General features: G+C 39.1%; 1 protein-coding gene across 8 annotated transcripts in view; it reads left to right on the plus strand.

Moving 5' to 3' along the window:
- The window catches only part of TSC22D1 (TSC22 domain family member 1), a 133,914-nt gene that overhangs the window by 87,083 nt on the left and 27,321 nt on the right, over positions 1–19,510 (plus strand). Inside the window, exon 1 of one of the 8 annotated variants that reach the window (XM_073344874.1) lies at positions 3,969–4,035. The exons of the other annotated variants lie outside the window; for them this stretch is intronic. The gene's annotated coding sequence lies outside the window, so the exon portion shown is untranslated. Of the gene's footprint in view, positions 1–3,968; positions 4,036–19,510 lie in introns of those variants that run through there. 8 annotated transcript variants of the gene reach the window in all.

A 19,510-nucleotide genomic window follows, 5' to 3' on the forward strand; every position in this document is an offset into this window, starting at 1 on the left:
AAATTAGACTTTTAGGGCCAGATTTTCAAAATCATTCCCATTTGAAAACCTAGCCACTTGTTTAATTGTCTAAAGATCTGAGGGTCCTGCAATTCCTGTTGAGATCAGTGGAAGCTGGTGAGCATTTATGTAGTTGCCTAAATGGACACTTAGTATGCGTGAAAGTTTGATGCTAAAAATGTTTTTTCATAATTGCCTGTATCTTAGGCTAACACGTACAGTTTTGTTAACGTTTCCCCCTTTAAAAAATCTGAAAGGCACCAGATTAACTTTCTGGACTGCCAGGGTCTTCTGTCTGCAGAACATGTACATCACAGGAACCAGCAATATAACTTTTCCATTTCAACCCTGTCTTCAACTAAGCAGCCCTTTATTGAATGGCTATTTCAGTCTCTGTGCCCACCCACTTGTTTTAGCTTGTATCCAGCTTCAACAAAGGGGTGATTTTAATGGTATGGGGAGCAGATGAGCGTTAAGTAATGCTAGCAACACACTTATACAGAGGGAAGGAGTCCAAGAGGATATTGATGAGAGAGGGAGAGAAGGTAGATTAAGAGGTGTGATGGGATGAGGGCCAAGTTCAGAAATAGAGATTTTTAAGGTAGATAGAGCCTTAAGAACAGAATATGGGGTTTAAAAGAGGACAGTTATTTTATTCTGCAGTAGTATCCAACTGCCACAATCATGATTAGGATCACATTGTTCTTAGTCTGTTTGAATGCATGGAAAGACAGTCCCTTCCCCAAAGAAGCTAGTCTAATTTGAAATAAGATGTGAGTAACTATAAGAGGCGAGTGGGTTGGAAATGAGGAGCAGTATTAACCTCACTCTATTACCTAGGTAAATTGCATGTGCAATGCGATGATTCTGAATCATGGTAAATATTTTTAAAATCAGTCGGACTATCACACAGGCTAGTCATTAGTTAGCTGATTTGACATCATGAAAGAGGAACAGGAGGATAGTGTAAAGGGTTGATCCCATCAATTTTGCGTTTAAAGAAGTTGACAAGATGCTGGGTAGAGAATGAGGAGGTGGATAGTTGGAAAGAAAGGGTTTTGAACAAAGTGAGAGGGAGATGGTTGGCAAGAGGCAATATGAGTGGAGTAGAAAGAGAGCGAGTATAAATATCTCCCTTTTCCACACTTACTGAGGATAACCAGAGGAATCCAGGATGAAAATATCACCATTTTGATCATATCTGTTTGGCTCTGAAGGTCTTGCTTCCCACAACTAGCAATAGTGTTTGTTTATAAGTTAGTACCTTCATAACTTGGACACAGTCTCCTCTGCCAGGCCCTCTAAATTATCCAGTCTCTAGCAGCTGAAATTGTCGGCATGGAATCTAAAATGATAAAAGCTCAATGTTGTATTCACTCTTGGGAACCAGTAGATTTCCTGCTTAAATCTAAGAAGCTGTTTACCTCCAGGGTGGAAAAAGTGGATTTGAAGGGCCTTTCACCTAACACTTGACTTATTAGCAGACTTGTGTGTTGCTCCCAAGGTTCCGGAAGCACTGTTAATTTATTGGTGTACCCAAATCCCGGTTTCTTCATTTGGAAATAGTTGGCCTACATAGGATTCTTTCTAGACACAGCTTAGGCAAAAAGCCTTCCTTCCCTTATTAAGAGCCCAAGACAACATAGAAGATAGCAAGGCATTTGTACGGTCTCTTGACAGGAAGGAAAGTCCAGTTATAGGCTGAGTCAATGAGTAATAAACACTGGCAAATGACGTTAGGATCAGTAAGTGGTGAGTTAAATCTTTCATGAGTTGGGAAATGCTTGGGACATATAACTGTTTTTTTTTTTCTGTCTCCGAACAAGGATTTATATGCTGAGCAAAGGAAGACTGGAGTTATGACAAAGTACACTTCTCCCCTTTTTTTGTGGGTGCATGTATGGATGGGGACCTATACACTCTTCCTTAATTCTCTCTCTGAACACTTTCCTGAAAAAAATCAGAAAAAGAGAGGGTTACACAATCATAGAAGTCCTGTAATAGCCCTCTGAGGCAAATAGATTTGAGCCAGGGCGCACTTATATACTTTCTCCTGCTTTACTTGTCTAATGCAAGCCATAGTAATCTGTATAGTATGCAGGATACAAATATATACAGGACGTGCAACATGAAACAGTTTTAATGTTGTAGGACAGATTTTAACCTTTGGAATGTTGTGACTCTTGTGGGCTTGACTCCTCAATCTTTAATGTTGATAGCTGTTTTGCATCTATATGTGCAAGGTTGCAGACTACAGTGAAGACCATAATTAGCGCTGGTGAGGAAATGATTCTCCTCCCACTCCCCCCATGAAAAAATTCAGTAAACAGTTTATTTCACTGAAACTATTTTCATTTTTCAGGATTTAATTGAAAAACCATTATTTTTCAACAAAACTCCTGTACTTTTTGATCCTTCTGATTTTTAGAAAAGATGTTTCCTATCACACTCATTTTGATTGAGAATGTTTGACCAGGTGTAACTGAATTTCAGCATGCCATACAAAAGTTAATCTTAACCCTGAGATGTTCTACCAAGCTTAATGAAGAAATTTCAACCTCTTAACATCTTTTCTTTGTCCACAATATCCTCCCAGATGTAAAATGTGTCTCCAAAACTTAAACATAAATTTGTCTTTGGTTTCTGTCTTAGAGCAGTTAAAATTCCCTACTTTATGCAGCTTTTTCTTTTAGAACAGCTTTCAGAGCCACTTGACAATATATTCCCATTGTGGCTTTTTTTTTTTACAAAGGACTGATTTGAATGGAAGTGGATGGGTTAAGAATAGGAAGTTGATTTAGGTTTCAGGGTTTTTGGTTATTTTTTTGGCAGAATGAGGTTGCATGTTGGTGCCGGGGATTAGAACTTTTGAGTTTGGTCAATTAGTTTTTGGGTTTTTTTAAGTTTGGTTTGTGTGAGAGCCTGGAACTTGTGTAGATTATTTTGTAAATTGAAATATGCTTGAAATTGAAAGGATCAGTTTGTCTTGAGTATCCATGTCTTGAGTTTGTCTTTTAACTCAGCATTCTCTATTAACCAGCAGTATGGTATATGGTCCACTGTAACGCTCACTGGTTGTGCATGAAGACCTGGTTGACCACATAGGGCTGGCTCTCCTCTTTGTGTCCAAATACTGTGACAAGTGCTCAAGTTCTTTATTGTGAAGAAGAGCCTAGGATACTGTGAAAGGAGCTGGAAACTAGGAGAACCCAGCTTATCTATCTCTGCTTTGAGGCTACTGCAACATAAGAGGAGTAGAGGGAATAGTAGTATTAGTGAGACTAGTGCTGCCAGCTGTGAACAGAGCAGTAATGTTCAGAGAAGCAGGAAAACAAGAGGGCTGGATATCTGGGCATCATATACAGAGGGAAGGCAAGTGGCTAGAAATCATATGCAGTGTTTGGTTCTTTTCTCCTTTCTAAACACTTTTCCATGTAATCAGTGTGTATCACGAGGCTATTACCTGATCACAGGCAAGAGGTAGTTTTCATAAGACTTTTTCTGTTAAGGGGTGGCCCCCATTATGAAAAAAACCCAGGAACACCTTTTTATAAAGTACTCAGGTCCAGATGTAGCACTGGTTTAGTTTGGAATGAGTGGATTTTGTTGGAGTATTTGCTTTGTGATTTAGTAGTCAACATATTTTTCTTTCAAATAAGATTCTCAGCAGATGTTTTCTAAATTGACTAATGTGTTTGTGTATCTCAGAGGGTCAACCTTAGCTGATCATAGAGCATGTATGTTGAAATTTAATTAGTGAAAAATGCATGATTTATTTTGTTCATAAAAAAGCAGTTGTGAATTAGTATGAGTGTCACTGTATCTCTTTATTCCTAGATATAAAATGTGCAGCCTGTTTTCAATTAATGTATAATTAAGTTTGTAGTTGGACTGAGTGTTAGATTTGTATATGTTGTTGGGCATCTTAGATATTGTAGTTATAATTTAATTTTACTTTTTTCCCCTTCCCTCCTATGTCTGCTTATCCTTTTTGGAATGTGGTTCTTCAACAATCGTGATGTACTTCTGACACAGGTAAATACTTTTTTAATTACCAATATTTATTGAATGTAATCTCTGCTTGGAGAGTTTAATAGGCTTTAATAAGACATAACAGTTCAGTCGTGGATAATACACTGGATAAATTCAATCATAAGGTGATGCTGATATCATCACAATTGGCTGTTAAAAATGACCTGCAAAGAAGAATGGCCTAAAAGTTCCCTTCCCTACCAATTCCTTTACCTCCACCTCAGAAAAGTGACGGCGGCTGTTTCTTTCCCCACCAACATCAGAAATTTAGGTCTTGTATTCCCTGGAAGACTTTATGGTATCTACATAAATGGTGAATTATGACTTCACAAATCAAAGAGCTCAGACTTAGGGCTTTAGTACCTACCAGTAGAGTTAGTGGCAGTAACTCCCCTCCCCCCCAACCCCAAGTGTGGATGCAGTTATACGGACATTAAAAAGCTTATACTGGTGTGGTTTATTCCAGTTCAGGAACTGAAATAAACTATACCAACATAGGGCACCTTTATCCCCATGTAACTGTCAGCAAAAAATTCACACACCCCTAAACCAACATAATTACAACATATTTTACACAAGTACATGTGTAAGTGTAGATCAGGCCAATTGAGAGAGGATACCTTTTAACAACACTTTGGGGTTTAACACCTATTAAACTAGAATGTTGAATTAACATTTTGGACAAAACGTTTGCTAGCAACTTTATATCTTGCCCCTTCAGTTAAGTTGTGAGAGTTCACAATGTCCATGTTCTGAGACCTTCAAAAGATGCTTCAGCAAAACTAAAAAAGACAAGTCTTAAATCCTTTGGTTTTAAATTAAAAGATAAGTGGGGGAACGCTTTTTTTTGGTGGGGGAAAGCTATCAGGCTGCCTTCATATAAAATAAACTAAGAAAAGGGACAAGCCCAACTCTTTCAAAATCTTTTGCAGATTACCTTTAAAATTGATGGAAAATGTATTTTAGGGATGAATTTGTACGAGGAGCTGCAGGGAATTCTTACTACCTTTTCAGTAAGGTGGACCAAACTTTGGTAAAACTTGGACCTCATCTGCAGACACTACCAGTATAGTGTTTACTATCATGAATAGCCCCATTAGCGTCAATGCTTCTATATGCATTAGTAAACAATATAACCAGTAAGGCCATGTCTACATTACCACTTATGTAGGCAAAACTTATGTATCTCAGGGGTGTGAAAAAAACCCACACCCCAGAGTGACATAAAGTTATGCTGGCATGAGTGGTAGGATGCACAGTGCTATGTTGGCGGGAGAGCTTCTCCCGCTGACATAGCTGCCGCTGCTTGTTGTGGGTGGCTTAATTACATTGATGGGAGACCTCTCTCCTGTTGGAATAGAGCAGCTACACGAGAGATCTTGCAGCAGTGCAGCTGTATCGGTGCAGTTGCAAACTCTAGTGTAGATGTAGCCTAAGTTTTTGCAGATTCAGACCCTTTAATTGTATCTTTTCCCCTCTGCACATGCATATTAAAAGAACACAGCTTGAAATTCTGTGTTCAATGCCCCAAATAACCTTAATAAGAGAGGCAAGCAGCAGATTTATTATCTAGAATATATGTGGTTTTGTTTTTAACTTTTCAGGTTTGTGAAGTCTAGGTTGCCCAATTCCTTTTGGAGGAATGTCACAATATACATTCTGCTGGTGGCTTCATACTGGAAAGCACTCTGAAAAGTGGATTCTGTATCTAGCAGTAACATAGCTATTTTTAGAACAGTGTACTGTTTTGTAAATGTTTAGAAAAAATGCTGTTTTTGAAAACATTTAAAATCTGTACAGATGTTTCCAACAGTGTGCTAAGTAAACAGTCTGAAAGGCCTGAAAATTAAACCTTTAATGGCAAGATATGTTATCCATGATGTTCAGTGGCAGATGTTAGACCATCAGCAGAATGTATCAGGAGAAGGAATTTAAAGCTACTGATACATGGCAATGTGGCCTTTGGATATAGAAAAAACAAAGGATGTTTTAAAATTACAAACCTACAGATTGCTTCTCTTAGAATGGGGCATTCAGAACATAATTCTGAAAGGGATTTTTGGGGTGAGATAGGAAAGGGAGCATGCACACTTGTAAACTACCTTTAAATCTCTGAGCTGTCAATTATGTTAAATTGACTCAGTATTGTCCATTAACTATATTAGAATTAAATGTGATCTACTCAGAATTACAGAAAACAATATTAATATTAATGGCAATATATATAAAAGGGGGGGGGACCTTTAAAATCAGCTGTATGCTCAGTGTCCCTATTTGGCTTTGCTTTTGGGGGCATTCAGTATATAATTCCAAAGTTAATGGATTTTTCTCAAGCCAATTTGCAAATTACCTTTTTAAAAGTCAGTTGATCTTCAGCAGCATAAGAACCTATGACAGTTATGTAGCACAAACACCTTTTTTAAAAAAAACAACCTGATTTCTTTATACTGCTTAAGATGTTTGTGACATCTTTTGCAGAAGAAATTCCCAACTTCAGGTTCAGGTCTTGACAAGTAGCGTAGAGAAGAACAACTGATTCTGAGCTGTTTGTGTTTTTAAAATTGAGTTTCCAGTGTGTACGTTTTGGCACTTCATAAAAATGAATCAGCGTTGAAAATTTAAGCTATGTCTACACTTAAACTGGTACAGCAGCACAGTGCTTCAGCGTAGACACACTCTACAGTGACAGGAGGGGTTCCCTGTCGTAGCTAATCCAACTGCCCAAGAATTCTTCCGTTGATCTACCGCTGTCTACACTGCGGATTAAGTTGATTTAACAACGTCAATCGGGGTTGTGGAGTGACATGGCCGGGTGACATAGCTGAGTTGACTTGACTTTTTTTTTTTTTTAATGTAGACCTGACCTTAGTGTTTCTTAACTGGTGGCAGTAAAAGGAGAACTAGACAATGTTTAGATTACCTGTCCTGGCTTTTGCCACAAATTTCCTGCGAGACCTTGGGCCAGTCCCTTACTCTCTCCTTGCCTCAATTCACTGTAAAATGGGATAGTTGCAGTTCCCTAATTCAGTGAAGCTCATATAGTACAGTAAACAGGGCCAAAGTAGTACTCTGATTTTTTTGCTGGTGTGCTGTTAGATTATGAAAGTAGACCCTTCTACAGTACCTGCTTTAAATAGAACTTGGAAGTTGACATATTAGCAATGAGCAATTATGAGCTATGTTACCACAAACCCACATTAAAATATTTAATGGTGCTGACTGGAGAGATTATTGACTGTTTCTTATATGCTTCTAATTTAGACAAATAAGCTGAAATGATAAAAATTGTCAAATGTACAACAGACTCCACATATATTTAATAAATCAGAAAGATATAGATATAAGCATAAAACAAATACACCTCTGCCAACTGCTTCCTACAAAAAAAATCATAATTTAATTTTTACTATAGCTTGGTTTATGTCTTCATAATAAATCATAGAAAGTTCAGCTTCCATCAGTACCAAACCTACTGAAATATTGAGGGCCTGAACAGCTTTTATCTTTGACATACTCCTGATGATCCTGTCCAATAGTGATCATGACAGATGTGTAATGGAATATTGAACTGTTCACTCTTTGATATTCAGGCACCTTGAGAGAGAATTTACACCTTTATAACTTGATAAATTGATATTCATAAACCATTGAACCTTAATGTATAGACACTTCTACAGGCATTTAGAGCTTGAAATCTGCATGTATTGTGATGCATTTTGTAGCTAGCTGTTCTGCAGTCTTCTTATTAAATGTTTCCACTATTAGCTAACCAAAGAGCAGACATGTGAACAAAACTAGCTTCATCTAAAATGAGAAATACGCGTTTTAAAGAGGACTAAAAATACAGCTGTACTTCTAGGTTGTCTGTACTAGACCCATTTCTTTAAAATTTCCCGCCATTGCTACCACTGATTCAGTAGCAACAGTGGGAGGGGTAGTGTAGACTGCTTTTTGACCACCTTCTTGTTGTTGTTATGCTGCTCCAAACAGGTCGGTCACCTGGTGGTTAAAACAGCAGCCGCCACTAATGACTGTTAACTCTGGTGCTCTCATTGTTGCTACAATGGTGGAGCTGCGCTAGTGGCGAAGGGTTCTGAGAGAATAGGTCTCACGTAGGTCAGGCCTTGTTGGTTTCATTTCTGAGACAGCTGCTTGTTTCTTTAGTGCTATAAATTGGTCTGAGTTACTAATTTACCTACTGGGAAATATTTGATATTCAGCATTCAATTCTCTTTCTAAAATATACTATCTGTTTTGCTTTTCAGAAAAGGGACTTTGCGTATAGATTTGTTCTTATACACACACAAGCTTTCATCCCAGTGTGCTGTCGCTGCACCTGACTGAATCAAAATGTCTGTGTGGCCAAGGGGAATTGTGGGCTTTGCCAGTCATTCATACTGAGAACATAGTTTCTCTTCCTTCTCCTTTCTCTTTCCCAAGCAGCAATAGCTTCTACCTGACAAGGGACATCCCTCAAGCAGCAATATCTGACCTTTCGGTAGGCAAATCTTCATTGCTACTCCAGCCTTGGGCCAGCTGAATGCATGAAGCTCCCCCTGGAGCTGCTTAATGTCACTCTGATCAGTCCCCATGCCCGTAGTTTCCTACCTTTATGGGAAGGAGTTCCCATTTGTGGAGTATTTGTAATGAACCCCCTTTTCTTCCCCATGTCATGCTACATCCTGGCAGTCAATGAGTAAAGGTCATTGAAGCAGGAAGGGGAGCACTTGCCACACCAGCCGAGGAAGAGTGGGGAGCAGTGCTCCCCTAAGTCAGGGAGAGAGGGAGGAGTTCCACTCTGTTAGCAGAGGCAGGGGAGTTATATTTCAACCTCAAAAAGCATTGCAGCTGCATCTCACCCTGGTTTATATCCAGCTCCCTTCATCCCTCTCCCATCTATCATTTCCCACCCCTTTTTTATATTTTGGCAGAGTTTGCTTTCTACTTTTCATTTCTTTTCTCCCTACCACCTTTCTCTGAGTTTTTGCCTATTCTTGTGCATTTTTTTCTCCCTCAGTTCTCTGTCTCTCTCCCCTTCTTCCCGCTATTCTCCCCATCGTTTACTCCTCCCTCTCACCTCCTTTTCCATCTCATTTCTCTCCCTCTTCACTCCCCACTTCAGTCTCTTGCCCGTTCTTCCCTTTTTAAATTTTCTCCATCCTTTCCTTTTTCTCTTCCATCTCCACGCTCTTCTTCCTGTTCTTTCAGTTTGTAAAAGTGTAGCCAGGTGCATTTGCTGTGGATGCTCTGACATAATATTAAGATTCCCGTAAATACAATGAAACTGCTCAACACCCTTAATAATCAGCTGCTCACAAGATAAACAGAATATAACCTGTTTATATAGATTATAATTATAATAATATACAAGTAGCGTAGAGAAGTAGCGTATAATATATAACCTGTTTATAAAGATAAATACGAGCTCCTTTGGATAGAGTGAAAGTGAATATCAGAGTCAAAAGTCTTGACAGAGAATACTTTGACAGGAGATATTCCTTTAAAAACTTTCCCCTTTTGTTACGTAAGCAAATAGAAAAATTGAAGATTGTGAATGTCTCCTTTTCTGAAATTTTTACGTAACCATATGCAATGTAGATGGATGTAGAGAGATATACAAATGAAATCTGTATTCTTAAGGACCTAGGAATTCACGCCTGGGTATAATAAAAATAGAAAAGTCCTTTATACATGTAGAATGTGTTAGAACAGCTAAATGTTCTTGAGGTAAGTACATGGAACCTGTACTTAATGTAGCAAAGAGCCTTTAAAGGGTAATATATCTATATGATCAGTGCACATCAGCTGATGTGGCTGAAACATTCATGGTGGAACATTCATATCGTAGAAAAAGGCTCAAACTCTATTTGTGAATGCTTAAAATCCTTTTATGAAATCCATATTCTTTATTTTATCAGTATTGACATGACTGTCCCATTATTTCTATTTCCTTATCTAGCCATTACATATAACCTTACTGCATATTCTAAAAAAGTCTAAACAAATCAGTATATTTTATTACTCTCATAATAGTGCCCTCAGAGCCCTGAAATCTGTTTGGTTGTGCATCAGCTCTAAAATGCCAGACTGGGGCTCCATTGTGCTAGACGTCATGGAAATATATAGAAGAAATGGTTCTGTCCTGCAGAACTTACAAACTAAGTGGACAAGACTGAGGGGGGTGGGGTGGGGGGGATATAACATACAAGCAGAGTGATCAGAGTAATGGTTGGCAAAATCTTCTTTGTTCCACAGTTTTTTAAGCAGAGAGGGGTGTTGGCATTTTTGCCTTTATGTAACACAGACACAGCCCACCTAGGAAAAATTAATTCCTGGGTGTGGTAAAGAAACTAAATTCTGCTTGGCCTCAAAACCGACTTGCATGGCTTTGAAATCTTAGGGGTATACACAAATGTTGATTAAATGGGGCTATATTACATACCCCATACAGTGTTGCAATGGTTGTAGTTTTTGTGCATGTAAAAACTCAAAGGTAATGTTGCATTGATTAATATATATGTATTTACTTAGCTCTTTTTTTTAAAGAGATGGAAAAGGAGGTTTGCTTGTCAGAATTTGTGATACTGAAATTACAGATAGCATTCAAATTTTGTGTCTTCTGGGTTTGAGTAACAATGTGAGCAGAAGATGCAGGCAGGTCACCTTTATCCAGATGGCTATATCTGTCAAATACTGGTAAGAACATTGAAAGTAAAATCTGAAGGAAAAAGGAAGCATGTAGCTGAATATCCTTCTATACTGGTGACATAGTCTTAAACATCACAAATCTTTCAAAGTGGTTTCATTTAACACGAACAGGAAGGGTAACGCTGATAACTTAGATAGCACGGGGGGTAGGTGCTTTAGCTGTGTCCTAGATATATATGTTTCTACAAGATCCCTATGAGGCTATGATAACTATGAGGCGCTTTGGGAAAGATGAGCAGTTTCCTATCATGTTACCCTTTGGAACTTCTCTTAGAGGAAGGAACAAACTCATTGAAAGAGCTGCTTCATCCAGTCTACGTGATCCTGCTAATGAGCAAATATCTTGTGGTGAATGGCTTTTGATTGTTAGCTTTATCAGCATGGACACCTTGAACCACATCCTTTTGCAGGTTCAATTTAGCTCCACTGACTTACCTTTAACCCTTGCCAGGCGATCACCTTGAGGCCAATACAATCCTAGTTCCATGCATGGGTCTCACTCCTGATTCTGCTGCTGAGCAAAGGAGGAAGTCAAACTTTTTGTTTTTATTTTTAAAAAATTACCATTTTAATTTAATTATTTTTGAAAAAGGGTAACTTTTCATGAATATTTAAAAAATTTTAAACATCTCCATTGAGGGGGATTAAATATGTCTGTACTCTGAGTATATCTACACTACGTTTAGACACCCCCGGCTGTCCTGTGCCAGCTGACTCGTGCTTGCAAGGCTTGGGCTGATGGCTAATGTCAAAGGAATTTTCCCTAGTAAGAACTGTAACTAATTCTTGTGTAAGTGTGGTGTGGCTAGCTCCTCCGAAATGGAGACATTTCTAAATCTTGTCATAATGGAGCCTAGTCTGACTGTGCTGGCTTTAGTCAGCATGTAACAACATGGCTCTGTCTCATACACTGGTCCTAACCCTCTAAATTGGGGACAACTGGTCATAACCCCATAAACATAGCTCAGGTCGCACTGTGAATATGGTGAGAAAAATTAAAAACACAAATCTTTGTTCCCTTCTGATCTAACTACATATGCTCAAATTGTCTCAAATCCAGCTGTCCTCATGAAAGATAAATTGACAACCCCTCGTAGGAAGAAATGCCTAACTGTGGTGCTGTGCTGTGCTAGTCCAGGTTACCTAGTTCCATTGGTCTAGATTTCACAGGTGCTATGACGAAGTAAGATGATTTTCTTTTAGGACAGCGCAGGTAGGATAAAGAGGTCTTATCTATAGGTGGAAGGTGGGCAGAGTTAAGGTTGGTTTGTTAGAATCTTAAACGTAGTCCCAGATTTTTTTTTTAAATCTAGGAATGTTTTAATGGGTGATAGTCCCTCAGGGTTGGAAATTTATCTTAATTTCTTTTGTTATACATTTTCCTTAATTTTTGTTGGAGGAGGCAGAGTTTGGAGGGGAGTGAATTTTTTTTCATGCTGTTGTACCTCAAACAGCTGAATAGATTTTGTTGTAACTTCAGATAGTCCTGTCTCTCTTGTCTTGCATTCATGAATGTTGTGGTACAGTTCTGCTAGTTATACTAGTAGAATTTAAAGCATCCACAAAACTCCAATTGTGGTCCCTCAATGGGATTTACTTTATGTGGTAATTTTATCTTGATTACAGTTGGTTACAAATATGTGTTTTTGCAAAATTGTAAGGTGTAGGGACTGTTTCAGATCTGACCTAGAAATTCTGATACATGTATTTTTTTACTGGCGAGGCTTGATAATTATAATTCATTATTTGGTGGTTTAGCCACAAAATTAATGGACAGCATCCAGTTCATTCTGAATGAACCATCCAGAGTTCTGACCAGGTTCAGGGTGGTTTTGCCTTACGGACTTCTAAGCTTCAACAGGATTTATAAGTGAAATACATCTCGCATTTTGCAAACATCTGTACCAACAGCAGCCAAGAAAGAAATTTAAAATTAAATAGGATGTATGTAAATTTTTAATGCTTATTTAGCTGAAAGTTTTCTTATCTTTTAGATTTGGCTATCCACATTTTTGGAGATGAGGGGTGGAGAAGGGAAGGAGATGAGCAGAGATGCATGCCTAGGGGACACAAGGGAGACTAAGTAATATCTCTCTTTTGTTTTGTTGGTTCTAATGCTGGATTGAAACACAGATCTCTTCTGTAACTGAAGAATCAAGAGTATTGATTGAAAATGTGGGAGTAGCAAAAGTTCAAGTGGGTTGGTTGTTTTGTTTTTTTTCTTTTTTAAACTCGCACCAAAAAAAAAGTGCTTGCACTGAGAATGAAACAGGTATTTCAGACATGCTTCCTGCTTTGGCATCTCTATGCTGGTTTCTGTTACAATATCCTGGTTATGATCTATAAAGCAGTTATGGGCAGGATTCATCTTGGTTTTTCTGTCTTACTTTGTTTCCTTCCTTTCTCCCTTAGTTTGCTTGCTTCAATCCTCAGAGCAGGGATCATTTCACCGCTTAGTTAAAATGAATGTCTTATGAAGCCAGAACCTTTTTCATGTAGTGCACTGCATTTTTTAAAAAAACCTTGCAGCATCTGAATATCAGAATTCCGAAACATTCTGTTAAAGTATATCTTATAGATTTCACTTTGCAATAAAATTAAAATTAAAATATCAAGGAATACTAAAATGTTGAGACAGAGCATGGATTAAATGCTCAATGTATTGTATTTCATGAGAGAATAAGTGATGATTTAAGCTTGCTAGACTTTTTGAAGAAATAGTGTTTAGACACCTGTGTGAGTGCATAATTGCAAAACATGCTTTTTGGGATTCTAAATGATTGTGGTTTATTGGTGGATATCAGTCCCAAATCATCTGTTTTGTTAATGAGACGTTTAAGGCTAAGTATTAAAGATTATTTTTTATACAGTTAAGAACCACCAGAAGGGTTCAAGTGGTTTGTTTTAATGTTTTCTGTCTCTTAAAGTGCTGATGTTTGCAATAGAATTTTAAATTCATTGTTAATTTGTTGCTTCACATCAAAACTGATGTTTTATTAGAAAGCTGTGATCTTACCTCTTTAGAGTGAAAATTCGCTTGCTTTCCACTTGATGCTTTTCAATATAATAATGTCTGAATTTCTCAAAAAGCCATATTTGTCTGTAGTACATGGAAGTGAAACCTGATAGTGATTGTTATCTAAAAGTGTTTACTACACATGGGTACTGCAGCTAACTCATTGATGTGTATCACACTCAGGAGTTCATGCTTGAACTGTTAATTTCACTGAGATTGACGCAAACAGTAAACTTCCCTAGTCGAATGACAATTTTGGCAAAAAACAAAACTCTCGTGTACAATGGGTGTAACATCTTGATCCACCATATCTATTCTTGAGATGTGACATCCACTGAGGAAAACAAATTAAAAACGTTGGGTACCCTGACACTACCATGCACTAAATCTTGTTTTTGTATCGTTCAAGGCTAACTTGCCTATATCTGACATCCTAGTGTACCCACATTGGTAATTCATCTGTGTGCAAACTGTCACTTTATATAAACAGCTAGAATGGTTCAGGACAAAAGAGGAGAAACATAGCTTGGTGATGAATTCTTGAATCTGACAGAGGAAGAAAGAAGATCCTTGTACGTGAGGCATTTTCAGTTGTAGCTAGAGGCTGTTTTTCAAAGCAGTAAAAAATGTTCTATCACTTAGTTGACCCGGCTGATTTAAGATTTCTTCTTAGTTTCTATTACCTGTAAATTGTTGACCTTCACATACTGAGTGTAGAGAATCCCAGCACTGAGCAATACTTCTAATTAGTTGAACACATATTGCAACTTGAATTGGGAAATTTATGGGAATGTTCAGAAGAAAAATCCCCTATCCTATTCTCAGAGCAGCCCTACTGTAGCCAGTTACGGGTGTTTAAAATAGAAGTCAGTCTCAACATGGTAACTAATGAACCCTTCTCAAGTTTTAATCTGTCTTTAGTTTTATGAAGTTGACATATAAGGTAAATAAAATAGACTCCATTGGAGACCGAACAATTCCAGTAATTAGAAAGTAATGGATCAGAATTATTAACAGATTGTACACTGACAACATGTAGAGAATGCATTGCTCAAGACCAGCTTAGAATTAGCTGGTGAAATGTTTAAGGGGTGATTGGAAGTGGGGATGGAGGAAGAAGAATCGGTAATATTGCTTGTGTGTGCGCGCGTGCAGGGGGGGAGGCATGGCTGTTTGTTTGAGCCTGAACAGTGCCCCCTGCTGTACAGTATGGAGAGGGGGTGTGGTGTAATGGGCATTTCATGGAATACGAGCAAAAAATCTCCCTATAACACATCTGTTAAGTGTTCATTGCCAAGCTGACTATGTCATGGATCTAGTTAGCAGTAGCAGCGAGAATTATAAGGATTGAAATTGCAAGATCAGAAGTTGCATGTTTTTAGCACAGATGTAGGGCCTCTCTAAAGCCTTTAGTGTCTCCTGCAAAATTTAAGTTTTCATTTATATAACCGTTCTAGCCCTTCTGACTGTGAAGAGAGTTGTTTTTGAGCTAGTGAAATACTGCCTGTCAGACAAAATGAGATGATAGGTCTGAGTGTGACCACCCCATTTATCTCAATGGAGTGTTAACTCTGAGGCCAAGGATAGCAGTGTCAGCAATGCCTACATCACTAGCTTGATATGTCTGTTTAAATTATAAGCAATGTGCTTATCCAAAGGGATGGAAAGCATTTAAAGAGACACAATAAAAAGGCGGCCAACTTTATAGATGTCAAATAAGCACATTTTATCCAAGACTTGTAAAATGTATTCACCCAGGCAAGTAGGAAGCTTGTGAAGTGTTGCCCAAAGAATTCTCTTACCAACCCTCTGGAAAAGCTATAGGGTGGCCCAGTAGCTAGTCTCCCCCCTCTAGCTCACTAGTAGAGTACACCCCCATTATAACAGAACACTGAGGGGTGGGGTAGAGTAGCAAAGACAACCCTCGCCCCTGCTCTTACCCTTTGGATCCTTGTTGCAGCCTGGAACGTGTAAGGTAAAAATTAAGTAGCAGAGAAATTTCCTCTCTTCCAGCAGCCATAGAGGATGTGGTGGAGGGAAGCGGCTTCGTATAGCTCAGACACCTACTTGCTGGAGACTGAAGCCCTTAAGATCGCTCCAGGGATTGTACCCTGACAGGAATCCCGGCACTCTCCTTTGTCCAGCAGCTTGGTAGCAGAAGGTTGGATTCTCACATAGGCATTGTCCCTGGTCACTGTCCCCCACACACAACCTCTCATGTTTGTGTTCAGTGGTTTCAGGTGTCCTCCACATACAGCGCATTTGACAGAAGTATGAGAGAAGATTGATGGGGTGATTTAGGAAAGAATAATACAGTGTTGGAGAAGTGGGAGCAGAAAGGAGAGGGGAAATAGAGGAAGAAGTAGAATACAAAGGAAAAGAAAGATATAAAGGTGGGATAGAGGGAAGGAAGACACACTTGACATGTGAAGCTGCTGATGGCCCTTATTCCCCAGGTGTGGACTGTGGCCACAGTCTGATCAAAGAATAGATACCATCAAGTAATCCATCCCGTCACCCAACTCCAGCAGCTGGCAGTCAGAGGCTTAGGGATACCCAGAGCATGGGGTTGCATCCCTGAGCATCTTGACATAGTCATTGATGGACCAAGCCTCCATGAACTTATCTAATTTTTTTTAACCCAGTTATACTTTTTCAACATCCCCTGGCAAGGAGTTCCACATGGTGACTGTGTGTTGCATGAAGAAGTACTTCCTTTTGTTTGTTTTTAAACCTGCTGCCTATTAATTTCATTGAGTGCCCCCAAGTTCTTGTGTTATGTGAAGGGATAAATTAAACTTCTGTATTCTTTCTCCACATCAGTCAAGATTTCATATACCTCTATCATAGGGCCCCCCCTTATCTCTTTTCCAAGCTGAACAGCCCCAATCTTTTTAATTTCTCTTCCTACAGAAACTGTTCCATACTCTTAATCATTTTTGTTGTCCTTTTGTTTACCTTTTGCAGTTCTAATATATTTTTTGAGATAGAGCAACCAGAACTGCACGCAGTATTCAAAACGTAGACGTACATGGATTTATACAGTGGCATGATACTGACTGTCTTATCTCACTTTCTTTAGGGTTCCTAACATTCTCTTATCTTTGACTGCCACTGTGCACTGAGTGGATGTTTTCAGGGAACTACCCATAAGGACTCTAAGATCTTTCTTGAGTGGTAACAGCTGATTTAGACCCCCATTATATTGTATGTATAGTTGGGATTATGTTTTCCAATATGCAGTACTTCGCATTTATCAATACTGAATTTCATCTGCTATTTTCTTGCTCAGTCACCAAATTTTGTGAGATCCCTTTGCAACTTTTCGCAATCTGCTATGGACTCAACTATCTTGACTAATTTAGTATTGTCTGCAAACTTTGCCACTTAACTGTTTGCTCGGTTTTCCAGATTGAGGCATAATTTCCCTTTATAAAAGCTATGATGATTCTCCCCCAACAGATTGTGTTCATCTATGTGTCTGATAATTCTGATCTTTACTATAGTTGCATCTAATTTGCCCAGTACTGAAGTTAGGCTTACTGGCCTGTAACTGCTAGGATCGCCTCTAGAGTCTTTTTTTTTTTTTTAAAAAAACTGACCTTACATTAAATATGCTCCAGTTATCTGGTACAGAAGCTGATTTAAGTGATAGGGTAAGCCCCTTTGTTTTTCAGTTTAAACTGATTTTTACTGAAAATTTCCCAGGTTTTACAAAAAATATTTTTTTCAGATTTTTGCTCCACTTCCTAAGGAGTGGAAGATGGGAGGGATTAGCAAGGAAAGCTACCTTATTGAGGTCAGAACATGTAGGGATAAAGTGAGAAAGGTCAAAGTGTAGAGTTGGACCTTGCAAAGAGAATTAAAACCAATAGTAAAAGGTTCTATAGCCATATAAATAAGAAGAAAACAAAGAGAAAAAGTGGGACTGCTAAACACTGAGGATGGAGTGGAGGTTAAGGATAATCTAGGCATGGCCCAATATCTAAACAAATACTTTGCCTCAGTCTTTAATGAGGAGCGTAGGGATAATGGTAGGACCACAAATGGGAAAGAGGATATGGAGGTAGATATTACCACATCTGAGGTAGAAACCAAACTTAAACAGCTTAATGGGACTAAATCGGGGGGCCCAGATAATCTTTATCCAAGAATATTAAAGGAACTGGCACATGAAATTGCAAGCACATTAAAAATTTTTGCTAATGAATCTGTAAACTCAGGGGTTGTACCATATGACTGCAGAATTGCTAACATAGTTCCTATTTTTAAGAAAGAAAAAAAAGTGATCCGGATAACTACAGGCCTGTTAGTTTGATATCTGTAGTATGCAAGGTCTTGGAAAAAATTTTGAAGGAGAAAGTAGTTAAGGACATTGAGGTCAGTGGTAATTGGGACAAAATACAACATGGTTTTACAAAAGGTAGATCATGTCAAACCAACCTGATCTCCTTCTTTGAGAAGGTAAAAGATTTTTTAGACAAAGGAAACGCAGTGGATCTAATTTACCTTGATTTCAGTAAGGCGTTTGATACCGTGCCACATGGGGAATTATTAGCTAAATTGGAAAAGATGGGGATCAATATGAAAATTGAAAGGTGGATGAGGAACTGGTTAAAGGGGAGACTGCAACGGGTCGCACTGAAAGGTGAACTGTCAGGCTGGAAGGAGGTTACTAGTGGAGTTCCTCAGGGATCGGTTTTGGAACCAATCTTATTTAATCTTTTTATTACTGACCTTTGCACAAAAAGTGGGAACGTACTAATAAAGTTTGCGGATGACATGAAGCTTGGAGGTATTGCCAATACAGAGAAGGACTGGGATATCATACAGGAACAGATACAGAGAAGGGCTACTAGGGTGATCCAAGGAATGGAAAACCTGTTTTATGAAAGGAGACTCAAAGAGCTTGGCTTGTTTAGCCTAACCAAGAGAAGGCTGAGGGGAGATATGATTGCTATCTATAAATATATCAGAGGGATAAATACCACAGGGGGAGAAGAATTATTTAAGCTCAGTACCAATGTGGACACAAGAACAAATGGATATAAACTGGCCATCAGGAAGTTTAGACTTGAAATTAGATGAAGGTTTCTAACCATCAGAGCAGTGAAGTTTTGGAACAGCCTTCCAAGGGAAGCAGTGGGGGCAAAAGACATATCTGGCTTCAAGACTAAGCTTGATAAGTTTATGGAAGGGGTGATACGATGGGATAGCCTAATTTTGGCAATTAATTGATCTTCAACTATTAGCGGTAGGTATGCCCAATGGCTTGTGATGGGATGTTAGATGGGGTCCGGTTCCCTCTCATTGGCTGGGTCTGAGGCCACCGCCTCTCTGAGCCGTGCCCCTCGGCGCTCCCTCCCCACCAGGGTAGGGTCCTGCGCCTCCGGTGTGGCACCCTCCCCAAGGTCAGGGCGCAGTGCCTCTCGCTGGCTCTGGCTATGGGTCACAACCAGGGTGGTCTGGGGGTTGCTTGGCCAGTCCTATAAGTGTGTCTCCCCCCCCCATCAAAACCTCAGTGGGCAAATGGTGGTGCACCCCCATGTCCTTGGGGCCCTCCTTTGCCTGATGAGACACGAATGGGAGGGGAAGGCCACTCCCAATAGAGAGTCAGTGGTTTGTGTGACAGGCCGATGCCCATTAGCGACCTCCACAACAGCTGTTTAAAGTGTTCGGGGGAGACCCATGGAAAGGACAAGTATAGCATCTCCGGTAGAGCAGTACTGCATGCTGCTAGATTGTGAACGCGGA

Source organism: Lepidochelys kempii, chromosome 1, assembly GCF_965140265.1.
Source record: "Lepidochelys kempii isolate rLepKem1 chromosome 1, rLepKem1.hap2, whole genome shotgun sequence".
Classification (NCBI taxonomy): Eukaryota; Metazoa; Chordata; order Testudines; family Cheloniidae; genus Lepidochelys; species Lepidochelys kempii.